Consider the following 10,789-nt stretch of genomic DNA (forward strand, 5'->3'; position numbering starts at 1 on the left):
CAGTTTTCATCGATGAAATTTTCCCCACATTGTTCGCATCTTAGTTTATCAATTTATTTCCCTCGGCCAATTTTCTACACTAGGCAATTGATATCTATTCTTCTCCATTTTCATTTCTATTTTCTCTGTAATTATTTACATCAGGATCAATTCTTTTTATGTAACTTTTATTTTAAGCCACATACGCACATAGCTACATGCAGACAGACAGACAGACACAAACACAAAATCAAAAACAAATTACATCATTTGCAGAAAAAAATGGATGAAACTAGAGATCAATATGTTAAATGAAATAAGCCAGTTTCAGAAAAACAAAAGTATGTTTCCTGTACTATACTGAGTCCAGTGTCTTAGTTACTTTTTGGTTGCCATAGCAAAACGGCATGATCAACGCAACTTACAAAACAGAGCATTTAACAAGGTTAGGAGCACAGTAGCAAGAAGGCAAGAGCACACTGGAGCAGCCTGAGAACTCCCATCTGATCCACAAGCACAAGCCCCGGGATGGGGGGAGGCACCCCCAATGCATGCCTCCTCCAGCAAGGCCACACCTCCTAATCCTTCCCAAACAGTTCTGCTCTCTTAGAACCAAGCTATTCAAATAGACAAGCTGCCGGCCCCGCTTTCATTCAAGTCAATACATTCAGCAGTATTTAAAAGACATAAAGGTGAAAGGGGATGGTCTGGGAAGAAGAGAGATGCCCTGCAGGAGAGGGGATTCTGACAAGAGAGGTAATGGGGGAGATGTGATCAGATCGTTTAATGTATATGTATGAAAATCTCAGTGAAATCTGCTATCTTGTACAGTTAATACTGCACTAATAAAAAGTCTCTTAAAAGAGTCCCGAGGCGACTGGAGAAACGGCTCAGTGGCTAAGAGCACCTGCTGCTCTGGCTGAGACCCCTGGTTTGGTTCCTATCGGCCACAGGGCAGCTCCAGTTCCTGGGCATCCACTGCCCTCTCCTTACCCCTAAGAGCACTGCCACTTACAGACATGTGGGAAATATAGGATAGTCACAGACATAAAATAAAATTTAAAGAAGTCTTACGGTGTTGGGCATCGTGGTGCACCCCTGGAACCCCGACCTCTCAGTAGCCTGGGGCAGGGGATCACAAGTTCAAGGTCAGCTTGAGCTACATAGACAGTTCGAGGCCAACAAGAGGAGCCTGATGTTATAGGAAAGGATGGATTTTTTTCCCCTATTGGAGAGAGTCCTTGTTTGTTTCCTTAAGAGTCCCTTAAGAGTTAATCCAGGTGTGTGGGACAAGACCCTTAGGACAAGGGTTACACTTTAAAATTATGGGGGTTTTTTTTCCTTCCCGAATTCCTACCCTGCCCGTACCCCACTCCCAAGAGCAGTCCCTACAAGTGGTTATGAGGTTTAGCTGGGTCTGTTTGCCCTTCTGAGTCCCACTTCAGAAAGTCTTATAGTTATTTATTTTTCTCTTCTTCTACCTTTTCTTGTGGATGCCAGACAGACCCTACCTAAGTATGCTTTTTCCTGGCACCCTGGGCTTCCTTACTTGAAGGCCCCTCCCCGTCACTGCCTGCCACCTGCTGGTCAGAAACAGCATGGCAGTTTTTCCTCTCTCCTCCAGACAGCTGTGAGATTCATAGCTTGCCTGCTCTGGTTTGTTTCGTTCTACCGTTAACAAATTGTTTTCAAGCTTCCGTTGAAGTCTGTTTTAAAATTCTTTTATCAATGAGACTAAAATACCCAAGAGGGGACCCTGATATTCCTGGTACCCTAGGGTGAGGTTCCTACCGGACGCTCCAAGATTTATAGTAGCGTTTCCACTTGTGCATCCCTAAACAGCAGCATCAGTAAGACGGTCTGAAAATAAAAATTTGGGGAATGTATTCTGAGAACTGCCAGTCTTAGAGAATGTCAGCCCTTGTGGCCTGAGGGACACAGGTTCTGATACCAGGATGGACTCTAAACCATTGGCTTTGTCAGGCTCCTCACTGTTGTTGCTTTGTTTGCACCTTCTCCATGATGTTTTAAGTTCATGAACATAAATTGTCTTTCTGTGGCTGGACGTTTGAGAAGGCCTGCTTGAGAAGGGCTAATCTGTGACCCATAGGCCTGTGAAATGGAGCTTCCATGGCCTCAGGTACTAAAATCACTGGCCCAGTGAAGCCCGGCCTACAATCATTCCTAGCAGAGACGACAGTATTTCCTGTCACCATTGGTTTGAAAACTGTCTGGACTAGATGTCAGAGGGATCTGCTCTTCCAGCTCTCACATGGATCCTTTTGTGTCATGTCCCTTTTTCCAGAGCATTGTAGGTTGGGAATTTTCATGTGTCTGGGTCAGCAAAATGCTGTTTGATTTGGTTCACAACCCAAACTGTGGTTTAATCATTGCCCTCCGGTCCCAGGTCAGATATGCACAAATGTCCAAGGTGTTGCCTACACCAGAATGTACATTTCAACTCAGGCATTCCACCGATCTGGCTTTGTTTTCTGAGACTCCCTGCTCCACACACTGAAAATCTAATGCTGCCACACTTAAGCATTCCTAACAGTTGCTGTGGATGAAGGTTTGATGTAAGGTTCTTCTTGCATTCTACCTCAGAAGATTATTTCTCTGGTCATTTGGGTAGCATGCACTGGCTGGCTGGACTTTTGATGAAACAAGGAAGACAAGTAGGTCCTGCAGAGAAAGTGGAATCTCCAGGATCAAGGCAGCAAGGGTCAATGTCTGCCTCTATTTCCCGATACCTACAGAAGGAAGTTGGGACTCGTTAGCATAGAATTCCAGGCTGCACACACTTCGCCTCAAGCACACACTTCAGCATCTCCTCTCACCTACTTTACCAATTAAGAGTCAGGAAGGAAAAACAAGCAAGAGACGACGCCCCTGTGAGACCAGTCACTCTAACCACCACCTGTACCGTTAACATGTCTCGAAACTTGTTCTTGAGTATAGGCCCTGCACGCAGCTGAGTCAGGCTGCAGGAAACCCAAGACAGGAGAGCATCTCGGCTTCCTTGCCCACCTAGCTCATTTCTTTGCAGTAGTTGGAAGATCGCCTTGGGACTGGATCTCAGATCTGCTCTACGAACGATTAGTCCAGGCCTCGTCCGGTCCAGTTAGAACCCGACCATCTCCAGGGCAGCCACCCCGCCTTCTCCAGACCTGGCAGATTCTGTATCGGATTCAGGAGAATAAGCCCCTGCTGAATTCTTTAAGTCTCGGTTGCTTCTTCAGAAGTGGAGCTAGGAACGGGGATCTGTTGTCAAGAGAAACCCATTAGCAGTTAGCAGAGCACCTGGAGCAGGAGAAGCTAAGCAACGGGCATGTAATAAACTAAGCCTGCCTTCACGCTGTGCCCTTGGGGGGCCTCTGGGCCATTAAGGAACCACGGGTGCCCCCACTTGGGGCCAGGAAGCCAGCCATCTGGTCACAGCCTCAGAATAAGTCAATTATCAATAGAGAGACAAACATAGAGAGGAGATGTAACTGCAGGTGCATTTCTAGGGGCTGTCATCCATGGCTGAGGCGAGTTACATGGAGGAGGATGTCTGAAGGCTGAGGGAACTGGCCAGGACAGAGGGCCTGGCTGGGAAATGTGCAACTCTGAGCAGCCGCTGACATTCCTTAGTCTTCCTTTCTTAGTGCTCCCACCGTTGGGCGTGAATAATTAACTGGAGGACAAATTCAACCAAATTCAAGATGAGGTCACACAAAAAGAGGGCAGTTTGAAAAAAGGTTGTGTCGATGCTAACATAGCCACCCTGGCCATAAAGATTTTAAGCATGATCCGGGGACAGGAGCAAATGTAAGCTTCCACCTGCATTTGAAAAATATGTGGTTGTAATTTTACAGAGACCAGAATTGGCCCAGTGACACATGATATTAGATTTAAATTTGACTTCTGGGCCACACAGGTGAATTTCTTCTCGTCTCTAACATCCGATGTGCGGCTGTTTGAGCACTTGCACAGCCAGAATTTGTCTTCTAAATCCCTTCTGGTTTCCCCCGGCTCTTACTCTCCTTCCCACTCCTTCTCCTACCTTATCACCAGGAGAGTAACTTCCTGCCTGGAATTTTGTTTCAAAATGGAGTCTTGGAAAGGCAGAGACGTGACCCTGGTTTGAACTTCCAGGGAACCCTATTTAATATTCCTGGAGCGCAGCCAATCGCAATGGCTTGTTTGCTTGGAAATCTCCTCCCCAGTGAGTCATCTGGATGCTAGCAAAGATCCACCACAGCTAACAGCAGTTTGAGAAATAAAGCACATCGTTGTTTAAGAAACGTTAACTTGTGTTGATTCTAGGTGAAACAACATGAACACCATATTTGATGAAGAGATTGTGTGCTTTCACGGTTTGAACAGGCACCTCCATACCTACAGCATTCCAAGACACTGCACATACGTAGTGACGCAGGCTCACGGATACACAGAAGAGTTTGCCGTGACCATAGCTGTTAAAAGCTGCGCACAGTTCTGGCCAAGTTCTCTCAAACCCTAAATTCTCAAACCCCGCAGCCTTAACTGTATGTATTTAGCTCATTCATCTCGTGTCTCTGGTATGTGAAATGTTTCTTTGCACATCATAGAAATGAACTTTGGTTGATGCATTTTATGTATTTGGGTTAACATGTGAGAAGCTGCCGGGTGAGCCCACAGATGATGGTGAGACACGCTCACCTAAGTAATGAGAAGTGCCAAGTGAAGAGTCAGTTTCTCATTTAGGGTGACTGTAAAGGAGTGTAAATATCAGAATGAAGTAGATAAAAATCTGAATGCATGATATATATGATCTATCATAGATTGTTTTTAGTGTTTTTGCTCTGTGAATGAACCAAACAAATTTTATTTCAACACATTTATAAATAATGTTTAGATAAAAGTAGTGAAATATTCATATCCTATCATGATAAAATATACTGACTCAGTGCAATATCTGTGAAAAATACAGTGTATTTACTCACTAAGAGTAATGAAAACTATTGGTAAAAAAGTTACATTCTCAGCACAAATCTAAATACAATTATAAATATAAATGTTTTATAGTGTTTTTACAAACCATTTAGTCCATTGCCTGCCTGACACGGACTGCTTTTTCTCTTCAATGTATTCATTGTTCTATGTTTCTGAGCTTTCGGTCTTTCCTTATTGGCAGATAGGCCAGAACTAGAAGAATGGTGGAAGTCAAAGGTCAACATTGGTGATTTATAGGAAGCATGGCCCAGTTCATACAGAGAAATTGGCTGCAGATATACTCAGTAGATAGGACTTCCAATTTTCCAAGTATGAGCATTAGTTTTAAAAGTAAGCTATATTCTTGAAGACATTCCTGCAAAAAGAAGGCATATTGCAAAAATATGTCTTCTCATATTTTTGGTGGAATGAATCACTTCTTATTGCCTTACAGGGAGACCATCCCATCCTACCTCAAGGCATCAGAAGGTTCACGTGGAGGAAAAGCATTCTAGTCCTGTGGCTTTCTGGATGTTGCCTTATGAACTGAGCTACCCACCAAGCCTACCTTGGGGTCCCTGAGTGTCCTCATTTCGTGGTGTCTAGCTTCTCCAGAATAGGCAGTTGCTGAATGGACAGCGCAGGAGCAGCAATGCAGCTAGACCTAATGTCACGAATCACACACCTTCACTTCTGTCACAGTCAAATGGACCAAAGCCTGGTAACTTGGAAGACACCAAACACGTGTACGGATACTTGGGAGGTAGGGTTCGGTAAGGGATGTCTCCAAAGCTGGCCGCTACATCCAGCCAATGGCAAGTAACAAAACACACAATTATATGAAAAAACTATTGAACAACAGTAAGACTGTGAGAAAAAGAAAAGTATGTCCATGCAACCAAGCATGGCTAAGAGACTAACAGATAGAGAACCCCAGTGAGTTAGTAAGCCCATGAGAGACAGAGGGAGGGTGGGTGCTTTTTTCACTTGTTCCACTTGAAACCCTTGTTTCTCATGAGGAAATTGTGCCCAACTGTTAGCACTTGATTCTCTCGGGGTCTCATTTTCCGCCTCTTCCCAGCTCTGGTGCCTTTGCGGATATTCCATTCCCACACACGACTCCAGTGACTTCCAGTATCATGAGCCACAGTTGCCAAAGTCCAGTGCCAGCAGGTCAGGAGCCTGAGGAGGAAATGGAGAGTTGGCAATATGAAGACACAGATGTCTTACGGATGTAGCAAGCTCTAATTCTCTCCTTTCAGTTTTAACAAATTTCTTCAGAAGACCAGATGCGGTTAAATGAAACTATGTGTCTTGTGGTTATGATAGGATTTTTTTTTTCTGCCTAAAGACTCATGCAGTAGTATTTAAGGAATAAAAAAAAAAAAAAAGCAAGAGAATTCTAGCTTGCTTCTTCTCTAAGTCATCTGTCTTCATATCAACGACTCCACATTTCCTCCTCTGGCTCCTGAGCCGCTGGAGCTGGACTCCAGCAAATAGTTTTCTCATTCTCAAATTATCTTGTGGAGTTTAGGTATCAATTCATCTGCAGCGGATTTGTGCCATGTATTTACATTTGTAGCATGTGTTTGCCGGCAGGCGGGTCATTGTTTTAGGTGCCCTTAAACTTGAGTAAATGTTAGTATGGTCTTTGCATCATTTTGCAACACGGCCCGTGCAACACCGCATCCCATTCCACAAACATTCAGTGGCTTATTATCATCCTAGTCTATTAGGTTGCAAGCCTCTTTGTGATATTACAGGTAATGTCTTGAGGAGCATTGCTATGCCGGCCCCTTTGGAAATGTGTGAAGGTTTTCAGAAGGTGTAGGCTTGGACAGCTTGTCTGTACAGCATCGTCTCTGCACTCTACTGCTATGGCTGAGCTCCTGACAGGATGCCGCGATCCTAACGTCTTGGGTGGATGGTGGTATGGATGGTGAAGGAGAAAATGGGAACAGGGTGCTTGAGGGAGAGGGAATGTTTCTGCCGTCTTATTTTTATTTGTTTATGGAGGAGAGGTTTTAACTTGCTATAAAGCTAGCGTGTCTTGAGCACCAGGGAGAAAAGAATTGGTGGCTCAGCTTCCAGCACTACAACAAATCCCCGACATAATCAATTTGTAAACAGAAAAAGCTAGTTTGAGGGATCGCTGAGGCAGACACATTGCTTTCGGGCTGGGGCTCGGGGAGGAAGTAGCTTATCGTGGTGGAAACGAGTGACAGAGAAGAAGCATGGTGCTCGTGACAGACGGGAGGAACAGGGAAAGGAGGCACAGCAGTCTTTCCTAAGCGTTCACCCCCAAACAAGCAGGAGATGTTCTGCTAGGCCCAACCCAGGGTTTCATGACAGTCAGACATGGCATCGCATGCCTGCAATCCCAGAGCTGCCGTGCAGCTTTCTCGGGGACCTTTGGATGCATACGAGGGGGAATAGGCAGATAATGGGGCCTCGAAAATCTTTTTCCGCTAGAACGACTCCACTCTGTGTGCACTGAGAATTTCCCTATGAAACTGTTTTGGAGCGCATTCTTTAAACTAAATATATTTTAATACAATTTAAATATACATACACACCACACCAAGGCAATGGAATAGTAAGAGTTTTTTTGTTTTTTGTTTGGTTGGTTTTTGTTTTTGTTTGTTTGTTTGTTTGTTTTTGCTTTAAGGTTTCCCAACCGGAAACAGCTTGTACTCCCAGATCCCCTCTCACACTGTTGTTTGGGGATGCACTTAGATAGATTGTGAGTATGCTGGGATCTTCAGTGCGTAAAGAGGGAATTCATGTATTCCCCATATTTCTGAAGACATTTCATTAGGTATAAATGAGTTAAGAATAACAGTATTGAGGCACGGGACTGGATCTGAGACCAAAATCAGGCCACGGAACAAGCCTCTGTGCCAGCCTGCCACTGTTAAATAAAACTTGCATCATTGTCAAATCTCCATTTAGTGATTATTCAGTTTCACAGGATTCAACCCCGTTTCTCTGGTTGCCCTCAGACTCAGGTACAGGAACTCTGGGGCAGGCATGGGCCATGCCAGCTCTCTTATGCTAGCCAGGCAGCAGGCACCTGAAGCCAGCAGAATGTGGGCTGAAAGTTATTTGGCTTTGAAAATTATAGACCCCTTTTCACTTGTGAACAGGAAGTCTGTGGTTCGTGTTAATGGCTGATTTCCAGACTTTTTCTTTTTACTAAATAAACGTGCAATCGCTACTTAAAGAGTGTTCACTCAAAAGACACAAAACCCTTGCCCCTCAGGAGCCCCTCCACATCACAGCCACTTAATGAGCAAGGAGGAAAGGGAGCGTGGGTACAGGAGAACCCAGAAGGACCCAGACCATGAGAGGCTCTGAGGACCAGGCTGTCTTACTGAGGGTTCCCATTGCTGTGACAAACACCACGACCAATGGCAACCTGGGGAGAAAAGGGCTTGTTTCAGCTTGCAGTTCCATGACAGGTCCGTCACTGAGGGAAGTCAGGGCAGGAACTCAAGAAAGGCAGGAACCTTGAGGCAAGAGCTGATGTAGAGGCGGTGGAGGAGTGCTTGCTTGCCACTGCTCGCCCAGCCTGCTTTCTTATGTCCAGGGGTGACTCTGCACACATCTGGGCCCGCCCACATCAATCAGCTATCAAGGAAAAGCCCCACAGGCTTGCCTAGAGGCCAATCTAGTGGGGAGGGGGGTTTCTCAGTTGAAGTTTCCTTTTTCCCCAAGGACTGGATTGTGTCAAGTGGACACAAAGCCAGCCAGCACGCCAGGGGAAGCCGTCTGGTCCTCCACCTTGGGGGCAGAAGCTAGGTGACTGTCGCAGGAGGTTCAGTGACCCGCAGGGTTTCCAGCAGAACCTAGCATCTATCTGCTCTTAGAAATGCAATGTTTGTACAAAAATAAGAGACATCCACCTACTCTCCTCTCCCATGCACAACATCAGATACTTGTGCAAAGGTCACATACTAAATCACGGAAGAACCCTGTCTTTGAGCTACACTTAGAAGACAGCTAGATTTAAACAGTTCTGGCTAAACAGTTGAGACTCGGCGGATTGTTGAGGACTGTCGTTCTCTAAACACTTTCTCTAAGAGCGATTTAAAAACACCACTTACTAGCATTTGCCCTTGGAGCACAGAAAGCTCACATCTCCTCTCACCTGAAGTGTAACTGTTACTTACGCACGTTAACTGGGCATTCTTTCACTCTCTCAAGTTTTACTTCCCGAAAATGATCACGAATGTTCTGTTTGTTTGAACCTGACCTCTCTTTTGCAACCCAGCTTAATAATTTCACAGATTTTCTTTGGAAATGAATAGTCGAATAATAGTGGCAGATTTTTTTCCCCATGTCAATGGTATCTATAAAAGAAACACCGCTAGTGAAGTCGTGTATTAGATTTTTCTTTCTGCTCCTTTTCCTTTTAACAAATTCAGTATTAAAGTGTTGGCAAATAAAACCCCATTCATTTCAAGTACGGAATGCCATTGCAGTCAGTGTGACCCAAAATGGCTGACTTATAGGAGTATGCTTAAATACCTCTTTATTATTACCGGTATTGTCATCATTATCATTAGTATAGACAGGGTCTCACGTGGCCCGGGCTTGCCTGAAACTCACTGTTGGGCTAAGGATGACCTGTCCTCCTGCCTCTACCTCCTGAGTGCTGTGATCACAGGTACACAATACTTCCACACCTGACATTCATGCATGGCTGGGGATCAACCCAGAGCTGGACATGCTAAGCAGGCACTCTACCAGTGAAATACACCTCTAGTCTTGGACATTTCGTTTGTTACCTTAAAATACAATACATATTATATTCTAACATACAGATAAAAACTAACAAAAGGAAAAATGTAAATAAAATTTTCTAATGAGCATAAAACATTAAAATAAATTTAATTAAAAATCTAACAGTTATCTTTTGGTCAATTTTACTTAATTATAAATAAGTTATGAAGATCATCTGTTTTGACTTGCAGTTGTGCATGCTTCTAATTCCAGCACCCAGGAGGCAGAGGCAGGTGGATCTCTACGAGTTCTAGCCAGCCTGATCTACACAATAAATTCCAGGACAGCCAGGGCTATGTAGAGAGACCTTGTCTCTAAACACCAAAGAAAAAAAGAAAGAAAAGAAGGAAGAAAGGAAGGAAGGAAGGAAGGAGGAAGAAAGGAAGGAAGGAAGGAAGGAAGGAAGGAAGGAAGGAAGGAAGGAAGGAAGGAAGGAAGAAGGAAAGAAAGAAAAGAGAGAAAATCCACTGTCATGGCAAATACTATTCATTTTTGTTCATATTGAGTTCTTATATTAAACTACTAAAATCCTCACTGAAAAGCATAAATGTTTAAAGTAAAATTGTCTATGACTAATTGTATGCAAATTTTGGAAGAGTGACCTGTGACACCACAGACACACATCCCTCCTTAAGTACCAAGTGTCTGGGTAGGGATTCACATAAGCATCTCTGCAGGGTTTCCATCTGACCACAAGCTGTTTCTTCTCTAGACTGGCATGGACCTCTGCAGACCGAGGTTAGCCTTGACCATTACCAATACCAGGGAATGCTACTATCATTTCCCTACGTCAGACTCTAAAACTAACCATTTAAAGTGAAATCCAGTCTTCTGTCAATCTCAGAAACAAATGAGGTCTCAAAACCTCCCGGAAGTGAGTCTGAAGATGCAGGGTGGCAAAACAAACTAATGGGCTGAGAGAAGAAAGCCAGAGGCAAAGAAAGCCATTGCTGGCTTGCAGCACTGAGCCTGTCTACAGAGAAGCAAGCGTTCATGGCAGAGTCCTCATGCTTGCCTGTATAAACCCTAACCCTAACCCTAACCCTAACCCTAACCCTAACCCTAACCC

Source organism: Psammomys obesus, unplaced genomic scaffold, assembly GCF_907164565.1.
Source record: "Psammomys obesus unplaced genomic scaffold, mPsaObe1.curated_primary_1811, whole genome shotgun sequence".
Lineage (NCBI taxonomy): Eukaryota > Metazoa > Chordata > Mammalia > Rodentia > Muridae > Psammomys > Psammomys obesus.